This window comes from Acinonyx jubatus, chromosome A2 (genome assembly GCF_027475565.1).
Source record: "Acinonyx jubatus isolate Ajub_Pintada_27869175 chromosome A2, VMU_Ajub_asm_v1.0, whole genome shotgun sequence".
Taxonomy (NCBI): Eukaryota; Metazoa; Chordata; class Mammalia; order Carnivora; family Felidae; genus Acinonyx; species Acinonyx jubatus.
Window position 1 is genome coordinate 80,438,903 of NC_069383.1, and position 15,356 is coordinate 80,454,258.

General features: G+C 38.6%; 1 long non-coding RNA gene across 1 annotated transcript; it reads right to left on the minus strand.

The window, feature by feature from the left end:
* Positions 1-6,025: 6,025 nt before the first annotated feature.
* Positions 6,026-14,204, minus strand: LOC128314804 (uncharacterized). The gene is made up of 3 exons (XR_008296880.1): positions 13,659-14,204; positions 11,426-11,527; positions 6,026-9,747 (listed from the first exon to the last, which is right to left on the minus strand). It is a non-coding gene; the product is annotated as an uncharacterized LOC128314804 (long non-coding RNA).
* Between the last annotated feature and the right edge of the window lie 1,152 nt (positions 14,205-15,356).

Genomic DNA, 15,356 nt, shown 5'->3' on the forward strand with positions numbered 1-15,356 from the left:
CCATCTGGGTTCCCACACTACTATTAGTTTTAATGTTTCCTTCATTTCTTCCAGTCTGTAACAATTATTCAGTCTTTTCTCATCTTTTACGACCTTTTGAAGAGCATTAGCCAGATATTTTACAGAATTTCAGTCAATTTGGTTGTATCTGTTGTAATCTCAGAGTTAGATTGAGGTTATTTCTTTTGAAATCAAATGCATCTTTTTTTTAAATTTGTTTTGAGAGACAGAGAGAGAGAGAGAGAGAGAGAAAGAGATAGAAAGCATGCAAGTTAGGGAGGGGCTGAGAGAGAGGGAGAAAGAGAATCCCAAGTAGACTCCACACTATCAATGCAGAGGCTGATGTAGGGCTCAGTTTCACAAACTGTGAGACCATGACCTGACAGACGCTTAACGAGCTGAGCCACCTAGGCACCCCAAGGTTATATCTTTTGCATGGAGGGCCACAGATAATTATTCCTCTCCCTGCATCATATCTCAGGCAGTACATGATATTGATATGTGATGGTAACTGATCATTTAATTACAGTAGTATCTGTTGGGCTTCTCCGTTGTAAAATTACTTGCTTTCTGCTTTGTAATTAATAAATTTCTTGAGAGAGATATATTGAGCATATAGTGAGCAAATACCCTGTTCTCAAACTTCACCCACCAATGTAAGCATCCATTGGTAGACCTTGACTGCATCATTACTATAGTACTCTACTGGTCAATTTTTTTTTAATGTTTTATTTATTTTTGAGAGACCAAAAGTGGGAGGAGGGGAAGAGAGAGAGGAACAGAGGACCCGAAGCAGGCTCTGTTCTGACAGCAGTGAGCTGGATGTGGGGCTTGAACTCTGAACTACGAGATCATGACCTGAGCCAAAGTTGACTGAGTCACCCAGGTTCTCATCTAATAGCGTATTTCTATTTGATGGAGTCATTCAGTGGTCTAAATACATTAAATAATGAGTTCGAGCCTTGTGTCAGCCTCCGTGCTGATGGCTCAGAGCCTAGAGCCTGCTTTGGATTCTTCGCTCTCTGCTCCTCCCCCACTCATGCTCTGTCTCTCTCTCTCTCTTTCTCAAAAATAAATAAACATTAAAAAAATTTTAAATACATCAAATAATGAAAGCACAGGAAATTCATAATACATGTTAACTATTTGTATTTTATTAGTGAATATTAATTATGGCTGCTATTTATTGAAAGTTTACCATGTGCTGTATACTCTTACATATTTTATAAATATAACCTTCTCTAATCATCACAACAGCTGTATGAGGAAGACGTAATTGGTATCTAAATTTCACAGAGGAAGAAAGTGAGACACAGCCTAGTGAAGCAAGAAAACCAAGAAAAGTCTTTTAGCCACTAAAATGAGACGACATTTGTTGGGAATGTTCTATACAGTCTGAATCTCAATACGAAAGGACATTAAGAAAGGCACATCGTTCTGTCTGTTATTGCCAAAAAAACTATAGCCCAAATCTAATCATGAGAAAATGTCAAATTAAAATTAGAAGAGTCTGCAAAATAACTGACCAGCACTCTTGACAAGACACAAATAACCCCTTTTACCATCCTACTCCATCCGTGGTCCTATATTTGTTCCTAGTCATGCAAAGTCAGCACCATCAAGAAGCCTAAAAAAGGAAGATATGTCTGCTTTTCAAAGTTTGAGATTTAAAAAAATCTAAATACTATTAATAAACATGTAACTCTGTTTATAACTTAAAATTAGTAGAACCATTCCATTTTGAGAAAGAAATTAGAAATTTGAAAAGTAGATTATTTAATATAAAAAGACCTTCTCAAACAATGTGTACCTTGCTGAGAAAGACTGAGAGTGCTTTAGAGATAAGTGTGTATGGTAACCATTGGGATCTTGATTAAATATTGTTTGTGTGGTTGTTATTCCCGAACTCCCAGCTTGTCCGTTCTCTACAATGTCTGCTTTTTCCACTTTATCCACAGAGCGGAGAGGCAGGGAGGGGTAAGGGTAGAGAATATTTGCTTCTCATAATTCTGAGTAATAAAAGTAGTTACAATTTTCTGATTTAGGCCGTGTTAAAAATGCCTCTTAGGCAAAATGCATGCATTAATATGCTTAAATCAAGACTCATTGCTCAAGCTCATCATTCCGTCCCCTGACCAGTCACCTGTGCAACAATGCCAGCTCCTTGTGTTTCTCCTTCATGCCTTTCTGAGATTTTAGGTACTTGAGCATATTGTGACCCTAAATGAGTTGAACTGTTTTGTGCAGACTCTGTTTTGTGTCAGTGGACAACTCTGCTTCTTGAATTTTATTTGGTAAAAAGAGAAATGAGAGATGAAAAGGGAGACTGTGTTCTCTCTTGGGTACAGGTTGCAGCTGTTGGATTTTCACACCTCTTTTTTTTTTTAATTCTTTGATTGTTCAGAGAAGTCCTTAAGGTGGGAGAGAGAGAGAGAGAGAGGGCACAAATGATCAAGTAACACAAATTTCAATCTATAAACGCTAAAATACCATTGGTATTTATTTCCTTTGTATGAATCCAACGCTGATAGAGCCTCTGTTCTGCTGGTGGGACGTTCAATCTCAGTCATTGTTGGGATTCAGAGCTCCATGTGGTTGCTAACATTCAAGATCTGCAGCAAGAAGGGAGGCCACTGGTCATTGGTCCTCTCGGTGTCATTGAGTGACATTGTCCTAGCCTGCATACAGCCTTCCTTTGAGTCTGGGGACTTTATAGTTCCCAAGTCTTCACTGAGGAATGTGGCTCTTTGGAAGGTCTGAATGCTCTTGTGCCTAAGACAGAGCCTCCCTGGGAGCACCATGTACCTCGTACAACTAATGATGTGTTTTAATGTCTTAGTTTTCTGTCTTTCTCCCATTCTCTTCCACTTCTTCTGTCGCTAGGATGTATTCAGCTTCTACTTGGAAGGTTGAAAAAATCCCTGGGGCAAGAAAGTACTTATGGGTCTACTCTACTGCTTAGTATTGATAAGCAGAGGAAAACAGAAAACAAAGCAAAACAAATTTCCTTCTCAAAAGTTATCTCACCATAATTTCTTGGGAATATAAGCAATCCCTGCATTGCTTATCATTGGCGTGCTGAGACGTGCTTAGACCTGATGGAGGAGGATTTTAGGAAAACTGCAGCGTATCTGGTTTGGGCAAGAGCTGTTGTCATTTTCTGAGACAGCATAAGACACAATGAGTAGGTTTGAGGGGATACAGTGAGATTTCGGGTACATTGAATGTATAATACCTAAGAAACGTTATTATGCTTTGTCTATCAGAGAGGTGAGAGTAAAGCTCAAGGCAACAGTGAGGGGTTAAGAAAACATTATAAAAAGTTAATGTCAATGTGGATGTGGCACCTGAGTCCAAAAACATGGTTTGTACTATCCAAAGATAACATGGGGATTTCCCTCTGAATTTATCAGAAGGAATGTATTAAAACTGTATTTCAACTGTAATTTAGTTTTGCAATAGATAATATTAATCTTTTATCCATTCACTCAACTGTCCCCACATTCATAAAATATTTACTAAATAACCTCTATGTGCCAGTCACTGTTCTGGACTTTAGGAATAAATCAGCAAACAGCAAAGAGCCTCCATTTGCTCTGATGCAGTACACATTCTTTTTGGGATGACAAAATAAGCAGTATGCAGCATAGTCAGATATGAATAAGTGATATGGGGAAAATTAAGTAATGGAGGATAATAAGGAGTGGTGAGGTGGGTAAAAAATTTTATTTTATTTTTAAAATTTTGTTAAAGTTTACTTATTTTCAGGGAGAGAGAAGGGGTAGAATGAGTGGGGGAAGGGCAGAGAGGGAATCCCAAGCAGCCTCCACACTCTGCACTGAGTCCAATGTGGGGCTTGATTTCATGACTGTGAGATCATGGCCTAAGCAGAAATCACCAGTTGGACATTGAAATGACTGAGCCACCCAGGTGCCACACAGATTGCCATTTTTACGAGACTGTGTAAGATCTCAAGGAAAAGATGACCTTGGGACAAAGGACTAGAGAGCAAATATTTAAAGCTCTGTGGACAGAGGAAGGCAGAATGTACCAGGAAGAGGGAATGGTGAGTATAAAGGACCTGAAGCATAAGTATGGCTGGTATGTTTGAAAAACAAGTTGGCCAATGTGGCTGGAAGGATATGAATAAAGGGGAGAGTACTAGGAGGTAAAAAGGGTTGGTATAATATCATGTAGGACTTTCTAGGCCCTGGCAAATCTTTGCCTTTTTCTTTAATTAAGTTGGGAAGTCACTGGATGACTATGAGGCAGACAAGTGACAGGATCTGATAGCAGCATTCTGGTCACTTCCTGTGTAGCAAACAAAGTGAGGCAAGGGTGGAAACTACCAGAACAGAGAGAAGGCTATGGCAATAATCCAAGCAGGAGATGCGTGAGTAATCATACTCAGTGTGGGAAGTGAGAGGTGTTTGGATTTCAGATCAATTTTGAAGTTGAAGACACTAGAATATGCCACTGGATTGGCATTAGGTACAAGAGAAAGATAAGAGTCAAAAATGATCCAAAGAAATCTGACTTTACCAACTGAAGGGGTAAAGTTACTGTTAAACGAATTGTGGCACACAACATGAGTAGTGTTTTGGGTCAGGGTAGAAATAAGTCTTGATTTTGAATATGCTAAATTTGATATAACTATTAGATATTATATAGGCTGAACATTTAAATTCAAAAACACTGGGGGAGATCATCAGTTCAGCTATAGAGGGGAACACAGAAATGGGTTATAGCTAGAGAGAGAAATAAGGTCAAGAGAGAATTTATTAAAAAAAAATTCTAGGAATGGAAGTATGTTTGTGTGCTGATGGGAAAGATTCTTTATGGAGAGAAAATTGATGATATAGGATCTTTGCTTTAAGCTAAATCTCAGAACTGGGCTGTCAGTGGGTATTTATAGAGTCTTTCTTATAGAAAGCAATGTTGTGGAAAACAAAATATAGGGTACAGTCCACACAGGATGCAACACATTGCAAAGGGGTTAAAACGTAACAAGAGGTGGGGTGCCTGGGTGGCACAGTCACTTAAGCTAAGGGTCCAACTTCGGCTCAGGTCATGATCTCATGGTCTGTGACTTGGAGCCCCATGTCAGGCTCTGTGCTGACAGCTCAGATCCTGGAGCCTACTTCGGCTTCTGTGTCTCCCTCTCTCTCTACCACTCCTGTGCTTGCGGTGTCTTTCTCTCTCTCTCTCAAAAATAAATAAATGTTAAAAAAAAAACAAAACAAGAGGAATACTATTTCAATCTGGTGCATGACATATACCAAATGTATAGAAAGTAATAGAATAGGCAGGGATGATTTCATGAATGCTATGCATTTGAGAAGGCCCACGAAGCCTGGGTAGGATTTGGATAGACTGGGACAGGGGTGAGAACACAAGACCTGGCGATGCCTAAGCATCTATTAAGAGGTAATATAAGACACATCTTAGAATGGAAAAAAGTTCACTTAAGGATCAAGGGGAACATAAGTTAGGAAAGGATATTTGTGCTAGAAATTGTACAGTGTATAATTTAACAATCTTCAGGAAAGGAAGGTGTCTCAAGTGGCCCATATTTCTGGCTTGGGCCAGATTTTTTTCTGAAAAGTTAAAAAATAGATTGTAGGCCCTAAAGGTTAAATAGAATTTTATTTTGTTATTGAATTTATGGTCAGATCTATGGCATGTTAATCTATCACATTATCTAGAAGGGGTTTTAAAATATTGCTCCTTCTAAAAGTGGGTAGTAAGTTCTGGAGAACTTAGAAACTCCAGACAAGGGATCATTAAAAAAAAAAAAAAAAAGCCAACGTTAATTCTTGACCTCAAACAGATTTTTAGAAATAAGTGAGTTCACGTATGACGTTTATTAGAAATTATTTTAGGAGGTAATGACTAAAGAAGGTTTTTTACACCCCCCATAATGTCATCACTATTATTCTACTTACATGATTATTAATTGCAACTCTGACAAAGATACAGAAAAACTTCAACCTGTCACTACTTATTATTCAGGCACACAAACCAATGAGCTCAAAGGAATCAGTGGAGATGCAAAGAAGAAAATGTGGGTGAAACCTCAACATACTGCACATCTCACTGTCCATCTTTTAAAAATGTAGTTCTGTTGATAGGTCTACAATCAGTTACAAATTTTATAAGCCCTCATTAGTTATCTCTAATTGGTAGAAAGATAGTGTCTCCTCTAGTGGAGAAATGGAGACTGTGGCGTGGTCAAACACAAAATGTCTACAGGAGGCAGGGAACGTAAACTAAGAAGTCAGGTGGGAGCAGACCTAATGGAGAAAGCTGCTACTCCAGTCGACTATTGCCTAGCATGAATGGGCTCAGGGCGGTCAGTTTCAATTTTCCAAGGAAGCATGACATCTAAAATTTTTTAATAGAAAATCTTCCAACTAAAAAAAGAATAGCACGTACAGATTACTATGTGAATATGGGCTACATTTAGCTTCCAGTAACTGGCTTGTAATGTTAGTCACTACCGGAGGAGCACTGTCAGTGCAGAGCCCCAAGTGGGGCTTGAACCCACCAACCGAGCCATGAGATCATGACCTGAGCCAAAATCAAGAGTTGGAAACTAAATAGACTGAGCTACCCAGGAATGCCTCTAATTTTTAAAATATGGCTAATTTTTAAAAATTAACTAGATTCCCTATCCTGTACTTTTCATCTCTGTGCTTAATTTTTTAATTTATAACTGGAAGCTTGTACTTGTTAATTGCCTCTATTTTACCCATCTCCCTCCCCACCTTCTCCAGGGCACCCATCAGTTTGTTCTCTGTATTTAATAGTCCAAATTGTTTTTGTTTGTTTCTTTTTTTGCTCATTTATTTTTTTTTTAATTCTACATATAAGCAAAATCCTATGGTATTTGTCTTCCCTTATCTCACTTAGCATAATACCCTCTAGGTCCATTCATGTTGTCGCAAATGGCAAGATCTCATTCTTTTTATGGCTGAGAAATATTCCATTGTGTGTGTGTGTGTGTGTGTGTGTGTGTGTGCGCATTACATCTTCTTTATCCGTTCATCTATTAATGGACACTTGGCTTGCTTCCATATCTTGGCTATTGTAAATAATGATGCAATAAACACAGGCGTGCATATATCTTTCAGATTAGTGTTTCTTTGGTTTTTTGTTTCTGGGGGGGGATTTTTTGTTTGTTTACTTATTTTGCTAATTGTTTTATAACTATAACAAACTAGTATGAAAAAAAAAAAAGGAAAGAGAGAGAGGGGGAAAAAAAAAACAAACTAGTACAGAGAATGCCCTCTACAAAGCAACATAATAAAGGTCCAGAGGTCAAAGTGTTTTCTTAGCAAGGATGATGATTTCATTCTCTGGTATTTGGAATTTAGGCTGCAGTCCTTATTTTAGATTGATCACAACAAACATGACGCAGTCCAAGCATTTTACTAGGTTTGAACAGGTGAATGACCACTTGTCCCAGGTAGAAGCAGATACAGTATTTGGTTTCGTGTATCACTTACTCTCTCCAGTTCTCCTCATGGTGCACTGCCAGAATGGGATGTACTTCTTGTCAAACTCCATCTCCGCATAGGTTGCAAGATCGTCTGTGCTGTATTGCTCTGGCAAGTCCTGTTGCACATCCTCTGACATATCTGCATTTTTCATCATGCCTTTTTTTTTTATCCCACATGGTTACAGTGGAGCAGAGGCTGGCTGACTCCAACCATCTCCTGGAAAGTTGATTTTTTTTTTTTTTTGGATTTAGTTTTGCTCATCACACTTGGAAAATACTTTGTCCAATATTATGCTCAGCAGAACAATTAGTGGTTCCAGACTCAAGATACTGAATTCCAATTACACTTCCACTCAAATCACATGGAAACTCTAACTGTCCATTTTCTCTAAGCCAAAGCAACAAGTGGGACAAAAAAAATTGTGTAATACCATTTGCCTTCCTAATGGCTTTGTGCATGCCATGGGGTTTGAAAGCCTGTTGAAGCATCATCTTTCTGGTGCTTAAGTTAGAAACTACAGAGTCTGTTAGCCAACCCATGGCCTCTAACATCGTAATGGGCAGCAGCTACATATCTAACAGTCATTCTCTTTTCCCATTCTCACTGATCTAGATCAGGTTTCATTATTCCCATTCATTATTTCAAACTTTAATGTGCATACGAATCACCTAGGGATTTTGTTAAAATGCAGATTCCGATTCCGTAGGTCTGGGGTCAGGCTTGAGAGTCTATTTCCCATAATCTCTCAGATGGTGCTGATGACGAAGGTCCGGGAAGCATACATTGCCCAGAAGGATCATAGACAATGTTACAATCTCTGGCTCAAGGATCACTTGGGCTCTTCTTACTACTCAGTGTTGTTTTATTTCACTCGCTTTAGTTTCTTCTCCCATTCCTCTCCTGAACTATTCCAAAAGTCTTGAGCTACATTTCACCAGCTCCCCTGAAACAACCATAAATCTAAGCATATGTCTTCCTCTTTCCCTGAAAGAACAGAAATTTATAGAGGTCTACGGTGAAAGTATCTTCCTCCAGATAAGACTTCCTTTGGCTTTTGCCTTTTACCTGGAGGCCACTTTAATATTGGAGAGATGAAATTTGAGACTGTTTTCTGCAGAACTTAGGCAATTTAAAGAAAGAAGTGATACCTTTCCAGTTCACCCTTGCCCTGTAGCCCTTTCGTGTTCCAGCTTATTATTTGGGGAGGATCTCATGTCAGACCCTTCACTGTTTGCAGACTCTGGGTTTTTATTTCCGTCCTCCTTGCTCACTGAGGCTGTTTGAAGGAGAGTTGAATTTTTTTCCAAATCAGCAAATGCTCTCAGTGCAGAAGCAGCTTGCAGGTTCTCATCTTCCTTCACTGTATTTTCAGCTCTAATTCACACTAATATTCCTTTGAATGCATTTTGACCAATTTCTTAGTTCTTTTCAGTAAGAAGTCTTGTCCAAATCAGCTAGCTTGCTATTTTTGATGGTAAGACATGTGTAATTACCTTTTAAAATATCTGTGTCTCCCTACTACACTATACACTCATTTCACGAACAGGAACTGAGACTCCTTTGTATATCACTGTATTTCTAGCATGCACACATAGTGGGTGCTCAGGATGGTTGCCGAATGAAGGAAGCCTCTGCCTGGAGACCATCTCTGGCTGGTAAGGCAGGCACACAGGTGGGCAAGAGAGATGATTCCAAGATGGGCTTCTAGGTCCCCTAAAGCAAATTGGTGATCTAAAAGGTATGACCTTGCTTCTGGTGACTGTCAGTTCATCTTTCCTCAGGATGTATTTGAGAATGGAATGAAACCCATAAGATGACAAGAAAGAAACTGTATTGTTCTCTTCAGAAGGGGGCTTTCCTCCTTGGAAAATCTAATAGCTTCTGTTTTAGTCTTTAAGTTTGTATGATTAAAAATAGCTACCACTTCCTGTCAAGAATGGCAAAGAAATCCATAAAAGACCACGGTTATCTACTTTGGAGTATCATTTAGTAGATTGATACAATTACTCTTTTTTCTTTGCAGAGCTGAGATTTTGAACCTGTGGTTGGTAGGTCTTTGGTCTTATGGATGATGAGCATAACATGTGTGAAAAATAAAACTTCTCTGGTGGCAGGTGTAAATGACTCAAGAGTATGCTGCAGTCTGGCTCATTGATTCACTTCTACCGGTTAACCATTTGTAAAACAGACCTATGATGATTGTTGCAGTGTTGTATGGCTGTTGGTTTTCAAAAGTTTGAGATCCCTGCAATAAATGAAAAACATGAAGTATTATTATTATAGGCAGGTTATGGACCATCTGCCAAGAGCAGACACTGATCTTTTTATATGAGCTGTAAGTCGGATGGGGGAAGACATGGGAAGCCTCAGGCAGGATTATATAAAATCCTTTCCATCCTCCGCTTACTCATCAATAATTAACCTGGCAAATCTAGAGCTTGGATGGAATAAAATTAAACATTCCCCAAATGGCTCCTGAAATGGTGAACATAAAATTCTTGCCGTCTGATTTGAAGTCAAAGCATCTAGCCCTAACTGCAAATAAAACATGATAAATTGATAATGATAAAGACAATTTATTATTAAATCCTACTATAAAATCCGAATAATGAGAAGTGCTTTCATTATATTTTTTTTCAATATCCTTATTTATTTTTATTCTCTTTGGCTGCCTGGAATATTTCTTGGACAAAGGACCAAATGCCATTTTCCACTTATTATACTTTTGGGTTAGCTTGTTAAAGAAAGTATATGTACTTCCAGTATACTAAGTGTATTATCCAAGTTCTGACAGTGGCCATAGGATATACCACCCCATGAGTCTATGCGCTCTTTAGCAGGAACTATCTTTTACAATTAGAAATGGAAGATAGTTTAAGTGAGGAAAGCAGTCGGTAGAAGATTCAGGTTGGGTGAGGTTTGAATTCTCTCTTGTTATTTGCTGGTTAAAAGACCTTAAGAAATTGAAATAACTTTCCTGAATCTCTATATTTTCACTTATAAAATGGACAAAACAATAGTTACATAATAAAACTTTCAGAAGGATTAATGGAGATCAAAACATATATAAGATACTTAACAGAGTGCCTTGGTGATACATTAAATATATAATATTTATGAGTTAAAAATTGTATCATTATAGGATTCCTTCACCTCAATGAAGGCCTTCCCTTATTTCTCATTTATAGAAGTCCCCCACAAAATAACCCAATGTCTGTTTTGCATTATTCACATTTTTAACCTGAAGACATCTCATTAAGTAATGCATTTGATGTCTGTTGGTTGGGCATTCACTGTGTGCACTAGATACTGATGGGACGGCAAGAGAAATAAAAACATTGTTGCATTACTTGAAAAACTCAGTTCTGAAACAGTTCACCAAAGAAAGGAAGACTATATGTAAAAAAATGCCAAATGAGTAAGATTTTCAAATAATGATTGAGAACAGTAGCAGCTTCACAATAGGAAAAGGTCTTCTGATGGTGAATGGGTTTGGCCAGGGGAAATGCATAGATGGATCGGGGTGAGGGGACAATCTTGCCAGATTGAGGAAAAAAGGAAACTGGAGAAAAAGTGAGCATGGCATTTTCAAGGGTCACTGAAGCACCCAGATTTACCTGTCTTGTGTCTTGCTATTTCAAAAGAAAAGTGGAATCGGGATCACTGATGTGGAAAGGATAAGGAGGGAATGTATTTTATTGGTGTTACTTTCTCCTGTATAGAAGTATCTCTGTAATAATATATATGTTTCCTCCTCCCTCACTCACAAACTGTCCCAGGGAAGGTGGTCTTAGGTGGAAAGGCAGAATTCCATGCGTGGTCATTGAGGAAACTCTCCCAATGGAATCTACTCAATGGTTCTGCCATCTTCAATCCATATAAACCCTAGTCTCCATCTTTGTCACCCATGGAGGTGTACATACCAGAATTCCTTTGGTTGGTCCCGGAAGTAACATACTTATATCGGGTGGAGCTGGATCACAGGGCCACATAGAACTGCAAGAGAAGCTGGCAACTGTGTGTAGCTACTTGTCCCAAAGAGGAGAAAAGTGATGTTAGTAAAGAATTAGGATTATCCATTCTAATATGATAAATAAATCCATCCACACATGTACCATATCCTGTTACTATTTTTTTCTTAATCATGTCTTTTCCATGTGTCCTAAAATCCCCTTGGTTTTAGTTTAGCACATTTGGGTAAACATGTCCTGAATTCGTGTTCTTCAGTAGGAGGCTCTTATTCTTCTAGATTCACCCCTTCAGTCTTCTTGATTAGAGTGATTTTATGTCTTCTTTTCTTTGATTTGCTGTGCTTCTCTAAATCTATTCCACGTTTTTCAAAATGCAGTGACCAGAATTGCATACCATAGTCCAAATGCAGATAGGCTACCATTTTTGAAGAGTAAATCTGTGACTTTTGCTTTTTTCTGAAAAAAATAATTTCCGATGATGGCAACTAGGTTGCTGATGCCTTTGGCTTCAGCTTCAAAGAAAAGTCTACGTGGATTCCCAAGTGTCTCTTTCTTGTCTTCAGTCTTGTAATGCTGACACTAAAATCTTTTATCCTTTCAAAGTAGTACTTCTCACCCCAAGCTCTATAATACAATCATCTGGGGAGCTTTAAAAATACAAATGCCATGCCCTTCCATCAAGATTTTGATATAATTTGTCTGAGATGAGGGCCAACTATTGATCCTTTTCAAAATATCTATACATAAACATAATATTCTCTCAGGGTTTTGACTTATTATTGAAAGAGTAACTTGTGAATTTTTCCAATTACACTTGAGATATCCCTATTGAAATTCATCTATTCTTGCTTTGCTTGCAGACAGACAAGAGCAAAACTTTCTAAAGATTTATCCCATGAGCTTGGAATTAGCATATGGGAAAATTATGGGACTCTCTGAAAGCCATTACAGACTTTACACTTCAGCCCATATGATAATAATGACTGAACCACAGATGTTAAAAATCCTTGTCTTCCAGCTCCCGTGCATATACATCGTATGTACCTTGCCTATATTTTTAATGTATATCAAGTCGTATATAAATCTCTGCTTCTCTTTCTGTGCCACTCCTCACCTCTCTCCTCCCTCAAAGAATCCATAATGCGTAAATTCCTTAGTAAGTAAATTTTCCTGAGATTTGCATGAGGGAGACGGAGCTGGGCTTTCCATTGCACAATCTACAGGAACCACCTAGAATCCTCAGGGACAGGTCAGTCCTGCAAAGGCCCCTATGCCACATCACCACTAGAGGGTAGCAGTGAGGACATTTCTAATTCCCGTTTCCACAAAGTTCGTGGCATCAGGTTCCTTTCATCCCTTATACATTTCTCTACTTTTGACTTCGAACCCATGCTACTCAACCAATTCAAGTTGCTCTCTTTATTCTGAAATACAGAGCAATTCAGATAAAGCCCTAACTTCTCAAGATGTCTGAGCTCCAGTCCATCACCAGGCTAGGTAAAACTGAGTATCCTCTAGCTGATGTGATTCTGACTCCTTTGAAGGATAATGTGAATATTAACAGGTTTTACTAGATAGATATTAAAGTCACTGTTATATAATGTATACTTTTTGTATCATATTTTTAAAAAAATCTTAAAAATATTTTTGAACCTCTAATCCCAAGGATCTGTAAATTGTTAATCTAGCCACCATCTTGAGTAGGACCTTAAGAATGCCTCCTCTCCCAGAAGTTTCTCAAATAAATACATTGGTCTTTCTCAGAAACATTCTCATGCATAAATTTTTCATCTTTTTATATAACTTTATATTTGGATAGCATTACATAGTTGAAAAATTATCTTCCCATATATTTTCTTGTTTGAGCCTTTCACGAAACAAGTACGTAAGTATTCAGCATAATTGGGTTCTTTCCCATTTATAGTTTAGAAGGGTGGTATTTGGAAATTTTGAACAAATAACTCAAGTCCATCTGGACAGTAAATGGGAAATAGTCACTAGAAGCAAAAGAATGAAAAGGGAATTTTGAAAGACTGCATAATCATAATGTGTAAAAACTGGAATATCAGTTAAATGACTAAAACCCCCCAAAGTTAGTGACTTAAAATCAGACAATAATTACTATAATAACTATTATTCTATTTCCTGATTCTCCCGGCTGATTGGGCAGTTCTCCTGGTCTCACCTGGCTCAGTGATGTGACTGTAGCCAGCAGATATGCTCTCTGAGGCAGGGAGGGTTCTCCAGCGGAACTCATCAAGGCCTCAGCTGGGATCGCTAGAGACTGGGGCAGCTGGGCTCCTCTCTTCATGGAGTCTCACCTCCTGAGCTTCTTTAGATTATGGTGGTCTCTGAGCATGAAGAGGGCTATATAGGAAGGCTAGCCAACAAGTTACATGCCTCTCCCACTACATTCTCTTGATAAAAATAAGATAGGGGTTCAACTCCAGTCTAAGGGTGAGGAAACAGTATCTCTTGATGGGAAGCATGGCAGTCCCACTTTAAAGGGCAGTGGACACAGTGAGGTGTGATTCATCTAGGACAAGTATTGTAACAATCTGCCACAACTGTACTGCTATGTTTCTTGGTTCAAAAGTGCATTCACATCTTTTTCTAATGTAACTATGACAAGAGCCCAGAGAGGTAGTATATATTATTGTCTCCATTTTTACAGTTGAGGAGCCCCACATTCTAAAATGCTAGTGACTCGCTAACCCAAATAGATGTAAGATGGCAGAGCTGCTGGGATTTAAAGTCAGACGTTGACAGGGCGCCTGGGTGGCGCAGTCGGTTAAGCGTCCGACTTCAGCCAGGTCACGATCTCGCGGTCCGTGAGTTCGAGCCCCGCGTCAGGCTCTGGGCTGATGGCTCGGAGCCTGGAGCCTGTTTCCGATTCTGTGTCTCCCTCTCTCTCTCCCTCCCCCGTTCATGCTCTGTCTCTCTCTGTCCCAAAATAAATAAAAAACGTTGAAAAAAAATTTAAAAAAAAATAATAAAGTCAGACATTGTCAACCAAAACATCATGTAAGTAGGACGTGCATACATGTCTCCATTTTCCAAAGAGTAGGGAGTAGGTTCTGAATTCTAAAGTCTATTTATGAAACAGGTGAATACATAATGCTGAATCATCTATGTTACAACATCATGACTTGTTGGTAATTTTCAACTTAAAAAGTAGTAGTGTAAAGTGGCATAGTAACTAAATTTATTTCATTTCATTTATTTATTTGTTTACTTACTTATTGAGGTTTATTTATTTTGAGAGACAGAGTGTGCAGGGGAGGGGCAGAGAGAGAGAGAGAGAGAGAGAGAGAATCTCAAGTGGAGCTGGAACTCAGGAACCATGAGATCAGGACCGGAGCTGAAACCAAGAGTCAGATGCTTAAGTGACTGGCCACCCAGGTGCCTCTATTTTATTTTATTTTTGAGAGAGAGAGAGAGAGAGCATGAGCACCAGCGAGCATATGCGGGATGGGCAGAGTGAGAAAGAGAATCTTAAGCAGACTCCAGGCCCAGTGCAGAGACCAGTGAGAGGCTCTGTCTCATCATCACGAAATCATGACCTGAGCCAAAATCTAGAGTCAGCTACTTAACTCATTGAGCCATCCAGGTGCCCCTATTCATAGTATTTTATACATTCTGTACCCATAGGAACATATTTTAAGTACAATTAACTTTTTCTTTTATTTTAAATTATATTTTGCTGTAGAATGTGTATAAAAGGGGAAACAAAAAAACCCCACAACTGCCTGATAGTCCAGATGTCACAATTCAGAAATAAATTTATCAAACTTTGTTCTAAAATACTTCTCATGTGTTTTTTTCCTCAAAATTGAGAAGCCAGTTCATAATCAACTATAATCTTACTTGAATTTCCTCCACT